At 42.5% G+C, this 23,311-nt stretch overlaps 1 protein-coding gene across 3 annotated transcripts in view; it reads right to left on the bottom strand.

Annotated features, from left to right (window-relative positions):
- Positions 1–23,311, bottom strand: part of Arhgap24 (Rho GTPase activating protein 24) — a 420,204-nt gene that overhangs the window by 173,602 nt on the left and 223,291 nt on the right. The window lies entirely within an intron of this gene.

Below are 23,311 nucleotides of genomic sequence, written 5' to 3'. Positions count from 1 at the left end.
TGTTTACAATGCAAGGACCTTACTGATGGAGCTAGTGTCCCACCCCAACAGGCTGACTCTTCAACCTGCAGTTTGCCCAGACATTTCTCACCATCCACGCACATTTGTCTAATAATTTGTGATCTGTGTGTGTAGTACATATATGTATACTTGTGTGAACAAAAACTCAGAAGCCAGAATTTGAAGTGTGGTGTTTTTCTTTATTGATTACACACATCTTTGCTTGTTGTTTCAAGCCCTTCTAGCTCACTGAACTGGAAGCTCACTGATTGGCTGGGCAACCTGACCAATGAGCTTGAAGCTCACTGATTGGCTAGGCGACCTGACCAATGAGTTCCATGGATTGATTTTTTTTTTTCTCCCTCAAGTTCTGGGACTACAGATATGTGATCAAGGGCCAGACTTTTATAAGAGCTCTAGGTGCTCAGACTTGAGTCTCTGTGCTTGTGTGATAACAGGGACAGCTGAGCCCACCTTTCTAGCCTCACACTTATTCGTGGTAATTGTTACCATGACTTTGTATATGTGATGCTGGGGACCAATTCCAGGATATGGCACATGCAACTAAGCTACACCCCGCACCCATCCTATTTTTATAACACAGGGTTTTGCCATATAGACCAAAGTCATGGCAATCCTCTTGCCTCGGCTCTTGAGTGCTGGGATTATATATAAGTGGGTGACATCTTGCCCAGATCCCTCAGTTTTGTTAAATAACATACAGGTGATTGATGTAATAATTATATACGAATATTTCATGTAACATTTTCTAGTAATATATAAAGAAGTTATTTTCCTCAAATTGAAAGTGTAATATTCGACATAGGGCCACAAGCCTCTTCCAGTCAGAAAAGCACCGGGGCAGCTGGGGCGCAGGGTCGGCTGACACTCGCCAGCTACCCACAACACCCGCCACAGGATTTTGGGACTGCTGGTGAGTGGAACACAGCTTCTGCTCCAGTCCAATCACGCGGGACCTGAGACTGCTCTGGTTGGGGAGAGAGAAATCCGGCCTACATAGGGCCACAAGCCTCTTCCGGTCAGAAAAGCATCGGGGCAGCTGGGGCACAGGGTCGGCTGACACTCGCCAGCTACCCACAACACCCGCCACAGGATCTTAAGACTTCTGGTGAGTGGAGCACAGCTTCTGCTCCAATCCAATTGCGCGCGGGACCAGAGACTGCATTAGTTAGGGAAGCAGAAAACCGGCCTGAGTAGGACCACAGGCCTCTTCCGGCTGTACCAGCACCAGGGTACCGTCAGCTACCCACTACCCCAGCCGCAGGATTTAGAGACTGCTGGTGAGTGGAACACAGCTTCTGCTCCAATCTTTAAACAGTGACAACGATAACAACTAACCCCAGAGATTACCAGATGGCGAAAGGTAAACGTAATAATCTTACTAACAGAAACCAAGACCACTCACCATCATCAGAACCCAGCACCCCCACTTCGCCCAGTCCAGGGCACCCCAACACACCGGAAAAGCTAGACACAGATCTAAAAGCATATCTCCTGATGATGGTAGAGGACTTCAAGAAGGACTTTAATAACACACTTAAAGAAATACAGGAGAACACTGCTAAACAGGCAGAAGACACTAAAGAGGAAGCACAAAAATCCCTTAAAGAATTGCAGGAGAACACTGCTAAAGAGTTACAAATCCTTAAAGAAAAACAGGATAACATAATCAAACAGGTAGAAGTCCTTACAGAAAAACAGGAAAACACATCCAAACAGATGATGGAAATGAACAAAACCATACTAGACCTAAAAAGGGAAGTAGACACAATAAAGAAAACCCAAGATGAGGCAACACTGGAGATAGAAACCCTAGGAAAGAAATCTGGAACCATAGATACGAGCATCAACAACAGAATACAAGAGATGGAAGAGAGAATCTCAGGTGCAGAAGATTCCATAGAGAACATCGGCACAACAATCAAGGAAAATGTAAAATGCAAAAAGATCCTAACTCAAAACATCCAAGAAATACAGGACACAATGAGAAGACCAAACCTACGGATAATAGGAGTGGATGAGAATGAAGATTTTCAACTCAAAGGACCAGCAAACATCTTCAACAAAATTATAGAAGAAAACTTCCCAAATCTAAAGAAAGAGATGCCCATGAACATACAAGAAGCCTACAGAACTCCAAATAGACTGGACCAGAAAAGAAATACCTCCCGACACATAATAATCAGAACAACAAATGCTCTAAATAAAGATAGAATACTAAAAGCAGTAAGAGAAAAAGGCCAAGTAACATATAAAGGCAAGCCTATCAGAATTACACCAGATTTTTCACCAGAGACTATGAAAGCCAGAAGATCCTGGACGGATGTTATACAGACACTAAAAGAACACAAATTCCAGCCCAGGCTACTATACCCAGCCAAACTCTCAATTAACATAGATGGAGAAACCAAAGTATTCCACAACAAAACCAAATTCACACATTATCTCTCCACGAATCCAGCCCTTCAAAGGATAATAACAGAAAAAAACCAATACAAGGACAGGAACCACGCCCTAGAAACAACAAGAAGGTAATCCCTCAACAAACCTAAAAGAAGACAGCCACAAGAACAAAATGCCAACTTTAACAACAAAAATAACAGGAAACAACAATTACTTTTCCTTAATATCTCTTAATATCAATGGACTCAACTCCCCGATAAAAAGACATAGACTAACAAACTGGCTACACAAACAAGACCCAACATTTTGCTGCTTACAGGAAACTCATCTCAGAGAAAAGGATAGACACTACCTCAGAATGAAATGCTGGAAAACAATTTTCCAAGCAAATGGCATGAAGAAACAAGCTGGAGTAGCCATTCTAATATCTGATAAGATTGACTTCCAACCCAAAGTCATTAAAAAAGACAGGGAGGGACACTTCATACTCATCAAAGGTAAAATCCTCCAAGAGGAACTATCAATTCTGAATATCTATGCTCCAAATACAAAGGCAGCCACATTCATTAAAGAAACTTTAGTAAATCTCAAAGCACACATTGCACCTCATACAATAATAGTGGGAGACTTCAACACACCACTTTCACCAATGGACAGATCATGGAAACAGAAACAAAACAGGGACACAGAGAAACTAAGAGAAATTATGAATCAAATGGATCTGGCAGATATCTACAGAACATTCTATCCTAAAACAAAAGGATATACCTTCTTCTCAGCACCTCATGGTACCTTCTCCAAAATTGACCACATAATTGGTCACAAAACAGGCCTCAACAGATACAAAAATATTGAAATTGTCCCATGCATCCTATCAGATCACCATGGACTAAGGCTGATCTTCAATAACAAAATAAATAATAGAAAGCCAACCTTCACGTGGAAACTGAACAACACTCTTCTCAATGATACCTTGGTCAAGGAAGGAATAAAGAAAGAAATTAAGGACTTTTTAGAGTTCAATGAAAATGAAGCCACAACATACCCAAACTTATGGGACGCAATGAAAGCATTTCAAAGAGGAAAACTCATAGCTCTGAGTGCCTCCAAAAGGAAACTAGAGAGAGCACACATTAGCAGCTTGACAACACACCTAAAAGCACTAGAACAAAAGCAAGCAAATTCACCCAAGAGGAGTAGACGGCAGGAAATAATCAAACTCAGGGGTGAAATCAACCAAGTGGAAACAAGAAAAACTATTCAAAGAATCAACCAATCAAGGAGCTGGTTCTTTGAGAAAATCAACAAGATAGATAAACCCTTAGCCAGACTCACTAGAGGGCACAGGGAAAGCATCCTAATTAACAAAATCAGAAATGAAAAAGGAGACATAACAACAGATCCTGAAGACATCCAAAACACCATCAGATCCTTCTACCAAAGGCTATACTCAACAAAACTGGAGAACCCGGATGAAATGGAGAAGTTCCTAGACAGATACCAGGTACCAAAGTTGAATCAAGATCAGGTTAATGATCTAAACAGCCCTATATCCCCCAAAGAAATAGAAGCAGTCATTAATAGTCTCCCAACTAAAAAAAGCCCAGGACCAGATGGGTTTAGTGCAGAGTTCTATCAGACCTTCAAAGAAGATCTAATCCCAGTTCTTCACAAACTATTCCACAAAATAGAAACAGAAGGTACTCTACCCAACTCATTCTATGAAGCCACAATTACTCTGATACCTAAACCACAAAAAGACCCAACAAAGAGAGAAAACTTCAGACCAATATCCCTTATGAATATTGATGCAAAAATCCTCAATAAAGTTCTTGCTAACCGAATCCAAGAACACATCAAAACAATCATCCATCCTGACCAAGTAGGTTTCATCCCAGGGATGCAGGGATGGTTCAATATACGGAAATCCATCAACGTAATCCAGTATATAAACAAACTCAAAGACAAAAACCACATGGTCATCTCGTTAGATGCGGAAAAAGCATTTGACAAGATCCAACACCCATTCATGATAAAAGTCTTGGAAAGATCAGGAATTCAACGCCCATACCTAAACATGATAAAAGCAATCTACAGCAAACCAGTAGCCAACATCAAAGTAAATGGTCAGAAGCTTGAAGCAATCCCTCTAAAATCAGGGACTAGACAAGGCTGTCCACTTTCTCCATACCTATTCAACATTGTACTTGAAGTCCTAGCCAGAGCAATTCGACAACAAAAGGAGATCAAAGGGATACAAATGGGAAAAGATGAAGTCAAAATATCACTCTTTGCAGATGATATGATAGTATATATAAGTGACCCTAAAAATTCTACCAGAGAACTCCTAAGCCTGATAAACAGCTTCGGTGAAGTAGCTGGATATAAAATTAACTCAAACAAATCAATGGCCTTTCTCTACACAAAGAATAAACAGGCTGAGAAAGAAATTAGGGAAACAACACCCTTCTCAATAGTCACAAATAATATAAAATATCTTGGCGTGACTCTAACTAAGGAAGTGAAAGATCTGTATAATAAAAACTTCAAGTCTCTGAAGAAAGAAATTATAGAAGATCTCAGAAGATGGAAAGATCTCCCATGCTCATGGATTGGCAGGATCAACATTGTAAAAATGACTATCTTGCCAAAAGCAATCTACAGATTCAATGCAATCCCCATCAAAATTCCAACTCAATTCTTCAATGAATTAGAAAGTGCAATCTGTAAATTCATCTGGAATAACAAAAAACCTAGGATAGCAAAAACTCTTCTCAAGGATAAAAGAACCTCTGGTGGAATCACCATGCCAGACCTAAAGCTCTACTACAGAGCAATTGTGATAAAAACTGCATGGTACTGGTATAGTGACAGACAAATAGACCAATGGAATAGAATTGAAGACCCAGAAATGAACCCACACACCTACGGTCATTTGATCTTTGACAAGGGAGCTAAAAACATCCAGTGGAAGAAAGACAGCATTTTCAACAAATGGTGCTGGCACAACTGGTTGTTAACATGTAGAAGAATGCGAATCAATCCATTCCTATATCCTTGTACTAAGGTCAAGTCTAAGTGGATCAAGGAACTTCACATAAAACCAGAGACACTGAAACTTATAGAGGAGAAAGTGGGGAAAAGCCTTGAAGATATGGGCACAGGGGAAAAATTCCTGAATAGAACAGTAATGGCTTGTGCTGTAAGATCGAGAATTGACAAGTGGGACCTCATGAAACTACAAAGCTTCTGCAAGGCTAAAGACACCATCAATAAGACAAAAAAACCACCAACAGATTGGGAAAGGATCTTCACCTATCCTAAATCAGATAAGGGACTAATATCCAATATATATAAAGAACTCAAGAAGGTGGACTCCAGAAAGTCAAATAACCCCATTAAAAAATGGGGCTCAGAACTGAACAAAGAATTCTCACCTGAGGAATACCGAATGGCAGAGAAACACCTGAAAAAATGTTCAACATCCTTAATCATCAGGGAAATGCAAATCAAAACAACCCTGAGATTCCACCTCACACCAGTCAGAATGGCTAAGATCAAAAATTCAGGTGACAGCAGATGCTGGCGAGGATGTGGAGAAAGAGGAACACTCCTCCATTGTTGGTGGGATTGCAAGCTTGTACAACCACTCTGGAAATCAGTCTGGCGGATCCTCAGAAAATTGGACATAGTACTACCGGAGGATCCAGCAATACCTCTCCTGGGCATATATCCAGAAGATGTCCCAACCGGTAAAAAGGACACATGCTCCACTATGTTCATAGCAGCCCTATTTATAATAGCCAGAAACTGGAAAGAACCCAGATGTCCCTCAACAGAGGAATGGATACAGAAATTATGGTACATTTACACAATGGAGTACTACTCAGCTATTAAAAAGAATGAATTTATGAAATTCCTAGCCAAATGGATGGACCTGGAGGGCATCATCTTGAATGAAGTAACACAATCACAAAAGAACTCACAAAATATTTATTCATTGATAAGTGGATATTAGCCCAAAACTTAGGATACCCAAGATATAAGATACAATTTGATAAACGCATGAAACTCAAGAAGAATGAAGACCAAAGTGTGGACACTGTGCACCTTCTTAGAATTGGGAACAAAACACCCAGGGAAGGAGTTACAGAGACAAAGTTCGTAGCTGTGATGAAAGGATGGACCATTTAGAGACTGCCGTATCCAGGGATCCATCCCATAATCTTCTTCTAAACGCTGACACCATTGCATACACTAGCAAGATTTTGCTGAAAGGACCCAAATATAGCTGTCTCTTGTGAGACGATGCCGGGGCCTAGCAAACACAGGAGTGGATGTTCACAGTCAGCTATTGGATGTATCACAGGGCTCCCAATGGAGAAGCTAGAGAAAGTACCCAAGGAGCTAAAGGGATCTGCAATCCTATTGTTGGAACAACATGATGTACTAACCAGAACCCCGGAGCTCTTGTCTCTAGCTGCATATGTATTGAAAGATGGCCTAGTCGGCCATCAATGGAAAGAGAGGCCCATTGGACTTGCAAACTTTATATGCCCCAATATAGGGGAATGCCAGGGCCAAAAGAATGGGAATGGGTGGGTAGGGAAGTGGGGGGCGCTATGGGGGACTTTTGGGATAGCATTGGAAATGTAATTGAGGAAAATATGTAATAAAAATATTAAAAATCAAAAAAAAGAAAGTGTAATATTCCTACAATAGTTTTAAAACTACTCTCAGTACTATATCCATCAACATTTATTTGACAAATATTTATTGGATATTCATGAAGCCACCACACCCTTTCCATGTAGAGTGGAGTAACACTGACAAACAAGAGCTTCTTCTAAAAGTGAGTAACCTTCAACGAAAAGCAAAGGGTCTGTATGGAACATGAGATCGATTTTTGATGCCAATTTTTAAATTCACTTTTGCACTTCAAGTGTGTTCCTTTTACACAATAGCACTGTATTGCACAAAAGCCCAACAACCCCCTACCTTTTTGAGATGAGCCAACCTACAAAAGGGGCCCCTCTGAAATCAGCCTAGTCTTCATTATTGTTCCATCTGATTTTGTTCTGAAACACAAGAGCAACCTCTATCATCTGGCATCCTGAAATTCAAACATGCCTGGATCTGGCTGCGGTGGTCCTTGTCTATCCCCACACTGGGGAAGCAGAGGCAGGAAGACCATGAGTTTGAAGATGATGAAACCACCTCAAGAAACCAGCAAACAAAAAGAGAGACAAGCAAACACTCAGGTAACTCAGGGGCCATCTTTAAACTGCTACCTTTTCTCTCTCTCTTTTTTTTTTTGTGGGGGAGAGGGGGCTGGGACTTGTTACATAGGTCACATCAGCCTCACACTTAGAGCAGACCACCTGCCTCAGCTCCCAAGCCTGAGGATTACAAGTATATACCAACAGTCTGGCAGGCATTACTCATTCCTAAACTCTGAAGTTACTCTTTGGGTTTTATAACTCCCATTTACCCTCAAGTCATCTGTTGTTGCATTAGATTTGGACAGAAAATAATGCCCGTATGGACAATAACTAGAAAAGTGTAATGCTTCAGTGACGATTAAAAATTTTGGAACATACTTTTCAAAGTGAGAAATGAATAGCTATGTTAGCAATTCTCCAGATTCTCCATCCTTGAAAATTAAGAAATTGAGATTTAAACCATGAGCCTTGAGAAAGAAATCTTGGAAAAATACACTGCATTTTTTTTGACGCAGTGGGAGAATTCCATTCTTCTTTCTTAATTCCTGATTATATCTAATTAAGAGCTATGCAGAGGTAAATTCCAAAGACATTACCACTGGTTTACAGGCCAAGTAAGGAGAGTCCAACACACACACACTCACACACACACACACACACACACATGTATGCACACCCAAGCACACACCCACACCCACACACCACACTCACACAACACATACATGCACACAATATGCACACACCACACAGATACACACACCACAACATGCACACATATATACACATACCACACACACATACACACACACACACATATACACACCATACACACACACACATATACATACACCACACACACACACCACACAACCACACACACATATACACATATACACACACCCCACACATATACCATACATACACACACATATACATACACCACACACACATATACACATATACACATATACACACACCGCACACATATACCACACACACACATATATACATATATGTACTAATTGTGTTTACTGAGGATAGTCCTTATTTTGTCTGTATTTCCCAAGTTTTGCTTGTCATGTTGACAGCTACCTTATGTGTGATAGAAGCAGCCGAAGCAAAGAGGAGTCAAACTTTGTGAGGGAAGTAGACCATGAGGTGACATTAAGACCTGAGTGGAGTGAGGCCAAGTGAGTCCAGTGCTTTGTACAGGGACAGAAGTAACTGTGATGAGAGGCTTGCACAGCAAGCCATTGAGAGCCAGAGTAGACTGAGCCACAAATTATGAAATAACAGACTACACTGAATCCAAGAGCCAGGAGCTCTCCCAGTAGGTGAAAGCAATGCTCAAGGACCAGTTTTTGATGACCAGAACAAGCAACACGATATTGGCCTTCAAGACTACCTTTTTACTCATGGCATGGGAAGGGAACACGGGCTGTCTATATGTAAATTCTACACTCTCCGAGCTAGCGCAGGTCTCCCTACCATTTTAGTAAACATTTTTGTGCCTCTATATTAGGTCTCAGGCTTACTCCAGGCTGTCCTGGAAGAGTTCCTGCTCCTTGAAGTCCAGACACATGGCGCTGACTCTGACAGGTTCTTGCTGCAGAGCTGAGCCCTGGGTCAGGCTGTGTGCACAGGGCGAGCAGTGTGGACTCATCCACTCTTCATCTCTCAGCTATTGGGTTTATAGGAACACCACATGGAAATGTATGCTTTGTGCTGTGGAGCTCTCAGCTGATGGCAAAGAAGGAGACCTCAGAGCTTCTAGGCTTGGGGGAGATCTCATGCGTGGAGGCTCTCACACCTTAGGCTGATGCATAACCTCAAGCCTCAGCCTCCTCTGGTGAGTCACACTTAAGATTTCTCTCTCTGTCACCCCCCTCACCATCCATCCTGCCACCTTGGAGGACTCACTGTCCCCCTATAACTGCCAGCAGTTTCTTATCGTTCCCTTCCCTGCTCCCTGGCATCCCACCTTCCTCTGCCTCATCCCTTCCAGTGTTTCTGTCACTCTCTCATCTCCTGCTGCCCAGTGAGTCCTGGGATGTCTCCGATGTCTCTGCTTCATTCCTTCGGCGCTTCTGAGTGTACCACGTGTCAAAGATTCCTGTGCAATTTAGTATCTGCTCGTCTTTCTGAATTTCTCAACCTTCTGCTCCATGTGTCTAGAACAGTCCTTCCTCATGTTTCCCAGACCTTTTCAACGGCCAGGATTCATCTTGTATACGACCCCTCAGTGAAAAATGGCCTCTCTAGCTAACATCTTCCTTCTATGTGGAACCTCCTTTTCCTGTTTTTATCGCTTTTTTTTTCACGGAATTACCACTCTTTTGTGCTTTTTGAACACACTTGTTCATTTGAGGACTATTGCTTTTCAGAAATGAGTTCAGAACTGCATCCGAATAGGTGAGAGCAAATTTGTTTTAAAAGTCACATTGCCAGGGCTGAGAACAGTATAATATAAAACAGACATTTGGAAAGTGTTTCTTTAATTCCTTAGTGAGATTAACTTCCCTAGGATCCTGGGATCCTACTCTTCCAATAGCAGACACCCAAGAGCATGAAGCAAGGGATAACCCACTTCCAAGAACAACTCACTGCACATCCTCCTGTAGCTCAGCCATGGGGAATCATGGGAAATGGAGGTAGAGTCCCACAGGGCTCTAGAGAGTTGCCTTCTCTGAACTCTACAAGCTATCCCAAAACTCTTGAACTTGAGCCAAGCCAGATAACACCCTAGCCTTGCCAGCATATCCTCTATCGATACACAGCATACACCTAACTAGATGATTGACTGTGTTTCCTGGGGTGTCTTCAAGCTTCAGGACATCCCCCCCACCCCCACATCACCTGAGCTCTACAGCAGGTTCTAATACTGAAGCAGAAGGTAGCTTGGGAACAGTTCTATCCTGTTCACGTGGTTTCAACATGCTGCTGTTGCCTGGCAACGCTTCAGGGGCAAAAGCAAAGTTCTTGCTCTTGAGCCATGTGTGTTCTAAGTGAAGTGGGAGGAGATGCTGGAGCAGTGAGCTCATAGGCCATTTAATCTCCCATCTCAACTTGGATCCACGTGGATTCCAAGCTTTCTGGTGAGCTGTAAATTACATTTCCTTTCTAGTCTCCTGTCCCACAGCTTCCTAATTATCTGTTGTAGTGAGTCAGCTCCTCTGGGTCCTGGGTCTCAGGTTCACTGTGGGATGATGTCACCGGCTCAGAGCACCTGGACCTCGTCCCCTAAGGAAGGTGGTTGTGTTGTGGCCGTGCAGAGTGAGGATAACTCTTTGCTGTGGGAAAATTACTTTCCCCATGCACTGAGCCTCCTCCCAGCATCCTCAGGGAGAGGAAATGACTTCCCTTACATCTGATACCACTCAGGAAAGTAACCTCATTTACTGTATAAAAACATTGTGTGTCCTTTTAGTGTGGTATTTACTATGTATTACTATATGTTTATAAATGACATTTATTTGTTCAGTGACTCAAAATGAATTTGTTGATTATCTCCTTGGACAAAAACTTGAACAGATTTTGAAGCTAACGTTTTTTCTTTCATATTTCATAATAATCATATTTTTCTCTGTTCAGATGACTGTGCAAGTCCTTCCTTTCTGTTCTGGGATGCACTGATCTCAAATTTAAGGAGCCAGTGAAAGGTCCCCTGTGCTCCATGCCCCAGTGTAGGGGAATGCCAGGATAGGGATGGGTTAGTGAGCAGGAGGAGGGGGAATCAGAAAGGGGATTTTCGGAGGGGAAACAAGGAAAGGGGATAACATTTGAAATGTAAATAAAGAAAATACATAATAAAAATTACATACAATATATTATATATATATATATATATACATATATATATGTTTATATTAATTACATCAGTTAAAAATGTCCCTCCCCCGTGCATGCCTGTGTGTGAGCACGTGTGTATGCTTGAGTATGTGTGCATGTGTACATTGTGTGTGTGCAGACATGTATGTGTTTGAGCATGTGGGTGTGTATGAGGGTGTGTCCATGTGTGTGAGCATGTGTGTCTATGAGTGAGTGTGTCTGCATATGACCATGTGTGTATGTGCATGTATGCACATACGTGTGAGTATGTGAAAGTATGTGTGCACATATGTATGTGTGAGTGTGAGTATGTGTGCATTAGTGTATATGTGTGTGTGAGAGAGTGTGTGCAAATGTGTGAGTATGCATGCACATGTCTATATGTGTGTATTTCTGAATGTGTGTGTTATGCATGTTTGGGTGTGAGTGTGTGTTCACTCAGAGTTCCTGCTAAAACTGTAGAGATGGGAACAGTTTGTACACTGAAAGGGAGAGAACCGCTGTTAATGGGGACATATACGTGGCATGAAACACGATTGGAAATAGCCAGAGAAGGCGTCTGTGAGGGATGAAATAAAAGTGTGCTCTGAGTGCAGGAGAGGACTGACATCTCAGGCAGGGTGCGGGGCACACTCCGGTCACTTTAAGTAGTTCCATAAAACTGAAATATAACATAAAGGATGCAATAAAGTGTATAATGAGAAAATGGACAAAAGCTACTGTTTTTTACCTTACTGTCTACTTATTTTACAATTTATTTATTTGACAGAGTCTCATGTAGGCCAGGCTAACCTCAAAATAGCTCATAGGCTCTTGTGACTCTTCCTGCCAAGGGCTGAGATTACAGATGTGCAGGGCTGGGATTAAATCCAGGTGTCAGGGATGCTAGGCAGGCGCTTCAGCCTCTCCCTGTGTCCCCAGCACCTGCTTCCCCCCAGAGTCAGTGATAGTAGAGTTCTCTTTAAGCCATTGGAGGATTTTCATAAGAGGATATTTCATTTTTAAATGCTGACTGGCAAATAGTTCAGGAAGTGGAAGTTTAAGAGGCAAGCTAGGACGTTATCTCTACCCCAAGTAGGAAACTTCGATAATCCGAAGCTAGGGAGGAGAGTCAGAGTGACAGATAAAAGTCTGGAAGGACGTTTTGAATTTTCCTCAGGTAGAAATGTACTAGGAAAACAAGCATATTCCAAAGTCCCTGTGGTTCATTAGTGAGTAATAAACCTAGTAACAAATGAGATGAAGGTAATATTTAATAAATCTTTATTACATAGGAGACATTTTCACATGTTTTCTTTATGCACAGAAAAGAAGACAGGTAAACAGCTTGAAAAGGGGAAAAACAGACTCTGAACTTACATTCATCTGACTATATTATGTATGCAAAACATATATATCATATACGTATAGATATAGATACATATATATGCATATGCACAAAAACAACAACAACAACTAAGCAAAAAGAGGCTGTGAATTTGAAAATGAGCAAGAGGGGCTTAGGGGAGGGGGAAATGGTGTAATTATATCTCAAAAGGTGAAACAATTTTAAAAAGATCTTATTCTTTACATTAAATTCCCTGTCTCTCTGACATCATTTTTGAACATGTTTCCAAACTTGGACTGGTCATAACTATTTGGGATGTAACTTGCTGAAGCCCTAAGGTCCCCCAAGCAGAGCTCATCAGGTTTCCACAGCATGACCTTGTCCAGATGGAGGCTCAATGCACAAAAAACTGCAGTTGCAGTTTCTACGCTGCAACTCCGTGTTTATCTGCCCTGCAAAGCACAAATCCTTCATCGCATCCAACTTGGTAATCTAATTATTTCTTGAGCCCGGAGGCCTTCGCCACGCACTCTAGCAGGAAGGGGATTGAAGCGGAGTGAACGTGGCCAGGGCGGGCAGCCTAGTTCAGTCAAGTCAGATATTGTTTTGAGTTTCATGGAGTTTGAAGGATAATTCAGTTTCAATGAACCGAGGAAGGCAAAGGTAAAAATCTCAGACTTTGAAAATAGGGCAAGGTAGATATGGCCGCACAGGACAAAACACTGAATTGTTTCTTAAAGGTGAACGGGCATATTCCTTCTCCAGTTTGTTTTAAGCCCACCGAGGGTATTATAGGACATACGGTCCAAACCACCACTCAGAGGAAGTAAGAAGAGGGTCCACTGTTGATTATAGTGGGATCCAAGTAAAAGCCAGGCCTGTGATGGGCAAGTCTCTATTTAGGAGATAGACATGAAAGCTGACCTTCAGATGCCAGTTTCAATAATGAGGTCATGGACTTAGGGTGTGGCTTAGTGGTAGAGTGTGAATCCACCAAACGTGAGGGCTGGAGTTCATTTCCTACCACTGAATCCTTCTCATCATCATCACCATTATCATCATCTTATCATCACTACCACCACCACCACCACCATCACCATCACTACCTCTATCATTCAGATCAACATCACCATCATCATGAGGTCATAGGATTTAGACGAACTGGCTTAAGAAGCAAGGCAAGTCAAAGTGGACATTTGCGAATTCTCACACTAGTTGCTCACAAGTCTTTAACAAAGGCCACAGCAACCAAAGTATGTGAAGTATCTATTACTTTAGTGTCATAATTTACTTCCTTTAAAGAAGGATGCTGCTTCTTTGTTACACTAGAGTCCCGGACATCATAGCTTTATCTGTCAACGTGACTGGACCAAGCAAGACCCAGATGGCTACTACAGGTTATTTCTGAGAGTGCCCGTGACAGAACTTCCAGCAAGTATTAGTCGTGTGCCAGCTGATGATGAGACACTTGTCTCCACCCACCATGCTATGGGGCATGGGAAGCCATAAACAGAGAGAATGCTGCACCCGCCCTCTCTGTTTGCTCTAGGACATCCATCTTCTCCTGCTCCTACACACTGCTGCTTCTAGCTCTCAGACTCTGGACTCACACCAGCACATGGCTGGTTTTCTGTTTCTTAGCCTTGAGGTCTGGGCTTTGCAACCATCTTCCCTGAACTTCCACTGTCCAGGCAGAGAGTCACGGGGATTCTTAGTTTCCAAACTTGGGTAGACCAGTCTCTAAAATAAAAGTCTTTAAATAGGTCTGTGTGTCTGTGCATCTCATACTGGTTCCTCTGAGGAACCCTAATGCAAAGATATATAGTGCCAACTGCCTCATAAAATAGTTGAATAAACACTTGGGCTATAAGATACAAAGACAGTGATGGCAGATGGGATTCCTTGGAATGTTTTCTCTGACGCAAGTACAGGCTTACCGTTTCCACTGTGTTACCTGCCAATGAGTCAAAATTAACAATTCGAAATGATTGAAATGCCAGCACTGTCTTCTGGTACCTTCCTGATTCCATTCTTAGGATGACAGTAAGCTTCTCTTGCCAGGCTAGACAAGGGGAGGGTGGGCAAGCATGGAGAACAAGCACTCCCAGCTACAGAAAGCATATCGGCCAAATTTAATTAGGTTTCTAGCCTTAGTTAAGTCAGCAGCTAGCAGCATGACCTTGGGTAGAACACTGCACTTCACTGGGGCTTAGTTTTGCTTGCATAAAATGCGGGGATTTAATAAGATTTACTCTGAAGGTTCTCTTGGATGTGAAATTCGACGATTGTCTGAAATAATTATCTCCCACATGTTTTAAATTTGCTTAAGGTTCATTTGTACTTGAAGACTGAGAACACACTTGCTGTATCACAAAGAAATTAGAGCAGCCAGTTATTGACAGAACAGCTCTGACGCTAACAGTAAGAATGATTTTTGAGGCTCCCAGGATTATAAACATCAGTGAATGGGGAGGCATTTCATCTTTTTAGTGTAAAATATGTCTATTAGAAGTTCTTAGGGGACAAAACAGCAGACATAAAATGCCAAACTTTATTGAGCTTAATAATTCTTAAGTATTAAGTTTATGTAAAGTCCCCCAAACATATCGAGGATGCTTTGCTGAGTTCACACAGGAGAAAATATTTTCTCCAGCAGGGGAAGGTTTTCTCCTCCTGCATTTTAATTTTTCATAATGAAAGATCGACTCCACATTTCCAAGACATAATGTGCGAGAAGAACAAAGGGAGCCTCTGTGAGGTTTTCATCTTTGGTAAGTTCTCTCACACATTTGTCCATGAACTAGCATGGCTCAGAGCAGTCAGAATAAATTGCCCACCAACGGGCAGTCCGTCAGCGCACTCAGCTGCCAGGAATATTATTTTGGTTCCTTTCCACCAGAGAAGCAATATAAAAGAATATCACTATATAACGTAAAAACGGTTTCTTCTCTTGCCCTCACCAATGTGATTCTCAACGATTAGCCTCTGCCAATAAAGCATGACCTGCCCACCTCTCTATCATCTGTCTTCTTAATCTCCACCGATCACTGTCCATGTTCATACACACTTAACACACATATGCATACCCAGAAATGTGGTTTTAGAAAATAAAATTCTCTTCTTTAGGAGCTGGTGAGATGGCTCAGTGGTTGAGCACTGACTGCTCTTCCAAAGGTCCTGAGTTCAAATCCTAGCAACCACATGGTAGCTCACAACCACCCATAATGAGATCTGACACCCTCTTCTGGTGTGTCTGAAGACAGCTACAGTGCACTTACAATAATAAATACATTTTTAAAAAGAATTCTCTTCTTTAGTCCCCAAATTTTGGAAAATGGTTCAACTTACGGCCTTTGAAGAGCAGCAAAAAACCAAACAAGTTTTCTTTCAACAAAATCTCTCTCAACAAAATTCTGACCCATTGAACTTGTTTGTACAAATTATTAGGTGGCCAAGAAAAATCAGTGCAGGGCTAGAGGAAGGTGACCCTGTAGGAAGACCAGCAATCTCAACTAACCCAGACCAGTGAGATCTCTCAGACACTGAGCCACCAACCAGGCAGCATACACCAGCTGATACAAGGCCCCGACACACATATACAGCAGCGGACTGCCTGGCCTGACCTCAGTGAGCAAGGATGCACCTAACCAGGGAGAGAGAGAGAGAGAGAGAGAGAGAGAGAGAGACAGAGAGAGAGAGAGAGACAGAGAGAGAGAGAGAGAGAGAGAGAGAGAGAGAGAGAGAGAGAGAGAGAGAGAGAGAGAGAGAGAGAGACTTGAGGCCCCAGAGAGTGGAGAGGCCCGGCAGATGTGGGGAACATCTGGGAGACAGGCGGGAGGAGGGAGGAGGGAGGAGGGAGGAGGAATGGGATAAGGAACTGCAGAAGGGTGGACCAGGAGGGGAGCAACTACTGGACTGTAAAAAAAAAAGTAATAAAAGTAATTGATTAATTAATTAAAAATCTTAAAATGAAAATAGAAATTACTGATTTGAAAGAGCAGATGGATCACATGATGAGTCTCATGTTAGCAATATGGGAGAAGCCACCAGACACCACAAACCAGTCAAGTCTTCTTGCATCCATTTTTAGAAATCAGGTGTTCAAGAGTGACTTATTTGAACACCTTGACCATTATGTTTTATGTACACTTATGTCTGCTGAATAGGTAGAGAGTGTATTTTTCCCATAGAGGAGTAGTAAAAGTCTGACTTGAACATCTCCCCCTCCTCTTTCTTACCCTAGACTCTACCCTATCTAGTGTCCGTTTCATTTAAGAATGGCCATTTGTTACATATGTAACATGCTTGCATACATTTGTAACGATTACATGACAATCAGTACCAAAACCTTTGTTGAATTTGCAGCACAGAGAGGGTAACTTGTTTTATTTCAGTGTGATTCGTGGACTCTACAGGATTCTGTATCTTAGGGGAAGAATAAAGTTTTCTCTCCTGGTAGACCGGTGATTTTAACTTTAGTTGACTTGTCTTCCTGACTCACATTTTTCTTTTGGCTTTATAAGGGTCTGGCATCTGCACTTGACTTGGTCAGTTACAATGCAGATGCGTGTATTTCTGCAGTTGCACCATCCTGGCTTGGAGCTCAAGGGTTTGAACTCACATTCCTTTCGTTCCTACCTAATGATGAGCAGTGGGTGCCTGTTGGGTCATTCAGATTGCTATCTTGTTTTCCCCCAATCTTAGATGTTTGTCCGTCGGCCTTCTCTGTACCATGCTCCTGTGTGTGTGCTCTATACCTGTGTTCTCATCTTTCTTTCTTTGCTTTAGCTGTTCCATGTTTTTTTTTTTTTTTGTCTTGAGGGTGCATCTCTGGCTGTAGGATGTTTGCAAACTGCCAAGCTGATTCACCTCCACTTCATGCACACTTAACATGTCAGGGCCACTTACGCTGTCTGTGTTCCCTGGGCTGCTGAGGCTGAATGTCGCTGACATCCTCTCACCTTAGAAGAACCTTGCTTAGGTTTTATTCAGAGCAATGAGATTCTTTAGGAGTTGGCATGTTTCTTTGGCTATACTCTGGGAATACCTCTCAATAGTTTCAAGTTTAGGGCAATTCCCCCTCGAAATAATCATTTCAAAGAGCAAAGTTAAAAACAAATTTTGATAATATGAGGGCTGCAGTCTCTTGTATACAAATGTATGCCGTAGTTACCAGATCTCGTACCAGAGAATCCTTCACTAAACAAGGATAGAAGACAACTTGACCCCAAAACATCATAATCCCATAACGGCTACTTGGTGTCTGGCATCACACTGAACATGGTACCATCCGAGAGAAAAGATTTACTGTTACAAAATAGGTTTCTGAAATATTATAAGACTTCTTGGGCTGGAGACATTGTTCAGAAGTTAGAGCACTGGCTGCTCTTCCAGAGGACCCAGGTTCAATTCCGAGCAACCACATGCAGTTCACAACTGTCTGTAATTCCATGTGTAGGTAACAGACATGCATCCATGCAAAATAATTATGCAGATAAAATTAAGAAAGAAATTTAAAAATAAATAAATAGAGAGAGTGGGAGACAGAAAGAGAGAGGAAGGAAGGGAGGAAGGGAGGAAGGGAGGAAGGGAGGAAGGGAGGAAGGGAGGAAGGAAGGAAGGAAGGAAGGAAGGAAGGAAGGAAAGAAGGGAGGGAGGGAGGAAGGAAGGGACTTCTCCATTTTCTTCACATTTTAGCTCTTTCATGGCACTCTACACAGCAAAGAACAGACCCCATTTCCCTTCTCTGGTTACTCATGTTGCCTTTGTAGAGATTATTTTTATGCTGTATGGGACTCTTTGCTAAAATACACGGGAATTTTTTTGCCTAGAGACAAATGTCTTCTTCCCCCAAAATTTCAGTTACACTGCAGACTTTATGGAATGGACCAAAGGAAGTAAAAACATCACATGAACTGGTTGTTTTATGCACACACAGAGGCTGTTGTAGCATGGATGGGAACGATCAATGAGAATCTAGATAATAAGAGATCTTTGAGGATTGTAAGTGAGGGGCTGGGGATTTTTCTCAGGGGTAGACGGCTTGCACAGTCTGCAAAAGGCCTGGGTTCTGTTTCCAGAATCAGGGATGGAACTGCACTTTCAAAAAGACAATGACAGCAAGAGAAATCCACCCTGTCAAATGAGAATGGCTGGTGTCAAATGCCTGCACTCTGTGAGCATACACTCACAGGGAGCTCCCTGGGAGCACTCATTCACAGGCACTCCCTGTGAGCACTGATTCTGGGATGCTCCATTCAGGGGTGCTCCCTGGGAGCCCTCATTCACAGGCACTCCCTGTGAGCACTGATTCTGGGATGCTCCATTCAGGGGTGCTCCCTGGGAGCACTCATTCACAGGCACTCCCTGTGAGCACTGATTCTGGGATGCTCCATTCAGGGGTGCTCCCTGGGAGCCCTCATTCACAGGCACTCCCTGTGAGCACTGATTCTGGGATGCTCCATTCAGGGGTGCTCCCTGGGAGCCCTCATTCACAGGCACTCCCTGTGAGCACTGATTCTGGGATGCTCCATTCAGGGGTGCTCCCTGGGAGCACTCATTCACAGGCACTCCCTGTGAGCACTGATTCTGGGATGCTCCATTCAGGGGTGCTCCCTGGGAGCACTCATTCACAGGCACTCCCTGTGAGCACTGATTCTGGGATGCTCCATTCAGGGGTGCTCCCTGGGAGCACTCATTCACAGGCACTCCCTGTGAGCACTGATTCTGGGATGCTCCATTCAGGGGTGCTCCCTGTGAGCCCTCATTCACAGGCACTCCCTGTGAGCACTGATTCTGGGATGCTCCATTCAGGGGTGCTCCCTGGGAGCACTCATTCACAGGCACTCCCTGTGAGCACTGATTCTGGGATGCTCCATTCAGGGGTGCTCCCTGGGAGCACTCATTCACAGGCACTCCCTGTGAGCACTGATTCTGGGATGCTCCATTCAGGGGTGCTCCCTGTGAGCACTCATTCACAGGTGCTTTTCCTCCTGGGGAGCCATTGTTCAGAGAGATAGAGATAGAGAACAAAAGTAAGAAAGCATCCTTGACTTCTCCTCAGTGCTCACTGATTTCTATAAGGTTCCGCAAAGGCTGGGGAAGGAGGGACCTCCTCCTCATTTCTGTACACAGCTCTGCCCTAAAATAGAAACCCTCAGATCTGAGCTAAAGGCTGCGTCCCCAGCCCTGAACCACAGCACAGAATGGTGGATTCCTTCAGGATCTCCCTGTGAAGTGGACTCAGAGCATCTGACCTAGAGGTTTCTTCATGGCAGGAAAAGGAGCTGTTGATAGTGGTGTTAGTAAACTTCTTGGCATTTGTGGGGATAGAAAATGCTGAATTCTGTCATTTCTGCTTAATTTGTGAGTCTGTTTCGTCACAATTCTTCAAACTTACTAGGAGTAAAAAGTTAACGCTACCAGATACAATGTGATGTGTACTGATATAGACAATTTAGATGGCTGCTTGCTTCTCTCAGTCACAGGTGAGGTGCTGTTATAAATACCAGGGCTGCTCATTCCTCTGTTTACATTTCATAAATGTGTTAGATATGGAAAATGCCTTATTCCCGGTAAGAAGGTCTAAAATGATAATTTTTATAGTACTTTAATAAAACACACCACAGAGTTATGAACTTTTAAAGGCCATTTCAGCACCAACAACAATATTTCGGATGTGTAAGAGAGAAGTATTTGAGACATGCTTAACCTCCAAAAAAAAAAAAAAAAAAAAAAGGAAATAAAATAGTCTGCAGGCCATGAGGCACGGATCATCTGGATGATAATCTGCCCTTGAGAGCACTAGATCCTCTACGCTCCTCCCCGCCGTGGCTCATTCAGGACCTGCCACTTAGGCCTGCTCTCTGACACAGCTCTATCCACCTGTGTCTCCTACCCCCAGGACCTGTGCCCTGCCTAAAGGTTTGTGCCTATGCCAATGGGCAATCAAGTGGATCTAATGTCTTCTCTCTAAGATGCCAAACCAACAAGTTTTATCACCTGGAAAATACAAGCAACAGCAGCAAGTGCCCCGGGTACCCTAGTTAATCATCCTTAAAAATACTATCAAATGGGATGAATACCGGTCTGGTTTGCTGCATTCAGCTTTCTGCATAATGTAAGAGAACAGTGGCTTGGCAAATGTAGCTGAATGCCCACAATGCCTCTGAAGTGCTCTCTGCATTGCACATCTTATGTGTTGTCTAGCAACACCAAATCACTGTACTGGGTAAACAGCAAGTTGCTATAAAAGGCAAGAATTGGAGTTCATATGCATTTAAAATATTGATAGAATGTCTGGAAGATGCAAAAACTGGTCATTAAAACGCTTTTATTTTAAATATTAACAGGGAATTCAGTGGTCTCCATGAAGACTTAAGTCATTCTGCCATTAAATTTTAAGTATGATTCAAAACAAACAACAGAAACGCTCTGTGCTTTGGACCTTAACATACAGGATTTCTGGATTTTTTTGTTGTTGTTGTTGTTCTTAAAAAAATCGGAACTTCTTGATTGTCACAGTTCCACAATGACAGAGTAAATCTCTTTCTTATAGGTACTTATGGATTCTGTGCATTGTTCCTTAAGAACCTGCATCCCTGTCTCCCAGGGAAGGGGCTGTGATCATGAGTGAGGAAGCAGAGCCTGCTGTGTAAAGTGCAGGCTTTGGAACAGGAGAGACACAGAGAATCCAGCTCTTTACCCATGAGCTCTAGGACTTTGGGCAAATTTGTTTTAATCTTTGGGTTTTATCATTTCCTTCATGTTACAAACAGCAGTAAGATCTGTCTTATAGATCTTCAAGAAGCAACATTTCTACGGACAATACCACCCATTGTTAAGAATAGCAGATATCATTATGGGAATTGGGTCTGATACAGAGAAGAATAAAAATATGGGAAGCTGGCAGCAGGCCATGTTTGTCTTTCTTGGATCTTTGTTTTGACCACTTTCTTTCCTTATCATTCTCAAACATAAAGTTTGAGACCTGATATCTATCTGATATCCCGTGGGCTTGAGGCAAATGCTCAGGCCATGTCAAATGCATTTAAACGATATAGCATCCTACCTATTCTTTCATGAAAGTGAACTAAAACTTCTTAATGGGACCAAAGATTTTATTGTATATGGGTAAGTATTTGGACATGGTTTGGAGCAATCCTCTTCTCTTAAAGAATATTCTCTTCCAGCCCCTGAGATGGAGTGCTGAACTCAGGCAGGATCTTGAAATAGGGATAATAAATATGAATAGGATGTATTTATCTGTACTAGCTGTGAAATGTATCCCTGGCCAGAAGTCAACTGGCTCCGGACTTGAAAAGACAATATAAGGGCTGAGAGGCATAAACAGGAACTCTGAAAACAACAAAAAAAATTAGCACTTGTTGATCATAATACAAGGGTTACTATGGACCGAATGTCTCTTCTCTCTTCAAACACCTTAGAGGCAGGCTCTGGTTTAATGAAAAATAGCCAGCTCCAGAAGGTTTAAAATCTGAAATGCTGAGTGAGGTAACTAATGATGATCCATCGCATATTTTAACATAACTGGGAAAGGCTCTTGTCTGTTGACACCACTGAGAAACAGTAAATGCTGCCAATAATGAAGATTCTCCTCACCTTGACTGGACTGCCACAGGGTCTATATGTGTTGAAGCATCACAAGCATACTGTTTTGTGTGATCAGAAATAATAGAGTGATTGACTGAGGATAAACGAGGCTAGGAGAGTCATGTGTTCCCAGCTACTGAAGGTGTCAGCCCAGCAGAGGATCAGGAGAAGACATTTCAAGGCCCAAAGATTCTATTTCTAGGGGTGTCTTCACTGTACTCATAAGAGCAGGCTGTATGTTTCTCTACCTTTGGTGTAACATGGGGAGCCTAGCAAATCAAATGAGGATGCTCCAAGTCTCCACAGTGTTTGTGATCTGCAGCTGACTAAGGAAGGCTTCCATAGCAGCCATAAGCACAAGGACTTGCGTCTGCTGAAGAGCCAGGCTGCTATCCTCATTTCTTCCTTATTGTCAATGACAGTGCAGAGGTCTTCTCATTCTTCCTTTTCATGTTTGCTTGTTTTTTAAATTATGGATAAGCTGTATAGAGTAAGACTAACTTACAGCAGGAAATGGACAGCCATGGGGTAAGTCAGATAACAACTGGGATACAACAGATACACGCGTTTCTCTTTCTTTCTTCTTTCCTTCCTTCCTTCCTTTCTTTCTTTCTTTCTTTCTTTCTTTCTTTCTTTCTTTCTTTCTGTCTGTCTGTCTGTCTGTCTGTCTGTCTGTCTGTCTGTCTGTCTTTCTTTCTTTCTTTCTTTTATTGGACATTTTCTTTACATTTCAAATGTTATTCCCTTTCCTGGTTTCCTCTCCGAAAAGCCCCCTCCCCCCTCCCCTTGCTCACCAACCCACCCACTCCTGCTTCCTGGCCCTGGCATTCCTTCACACTGGGGCATAGAACCTTCATAGGACAAAGGGTCTCTCCTCCCATTGATGTCCGACTAGGTT

The sequence above is a fragment of the Mus caroli genome, unplaced genomic scaffold, assembly GCF_978045245.1.
Source record: "Mus caroli unplaced genomic scaffold, Mus_caroli_1 scaffold_4, whole genome shotgun sequence".
Classification (NCBI taxonomy): Eukaryota; Metazoa; Chordata; class Mammalia; order Rodentia; family Muridae; genus Mus; species Mus caroli.
The sequence above is the reverse complement of the archived record's forward strand: the minus strand, read 5'-3'. Positions and strand labels throughout refer to the sequence as shown.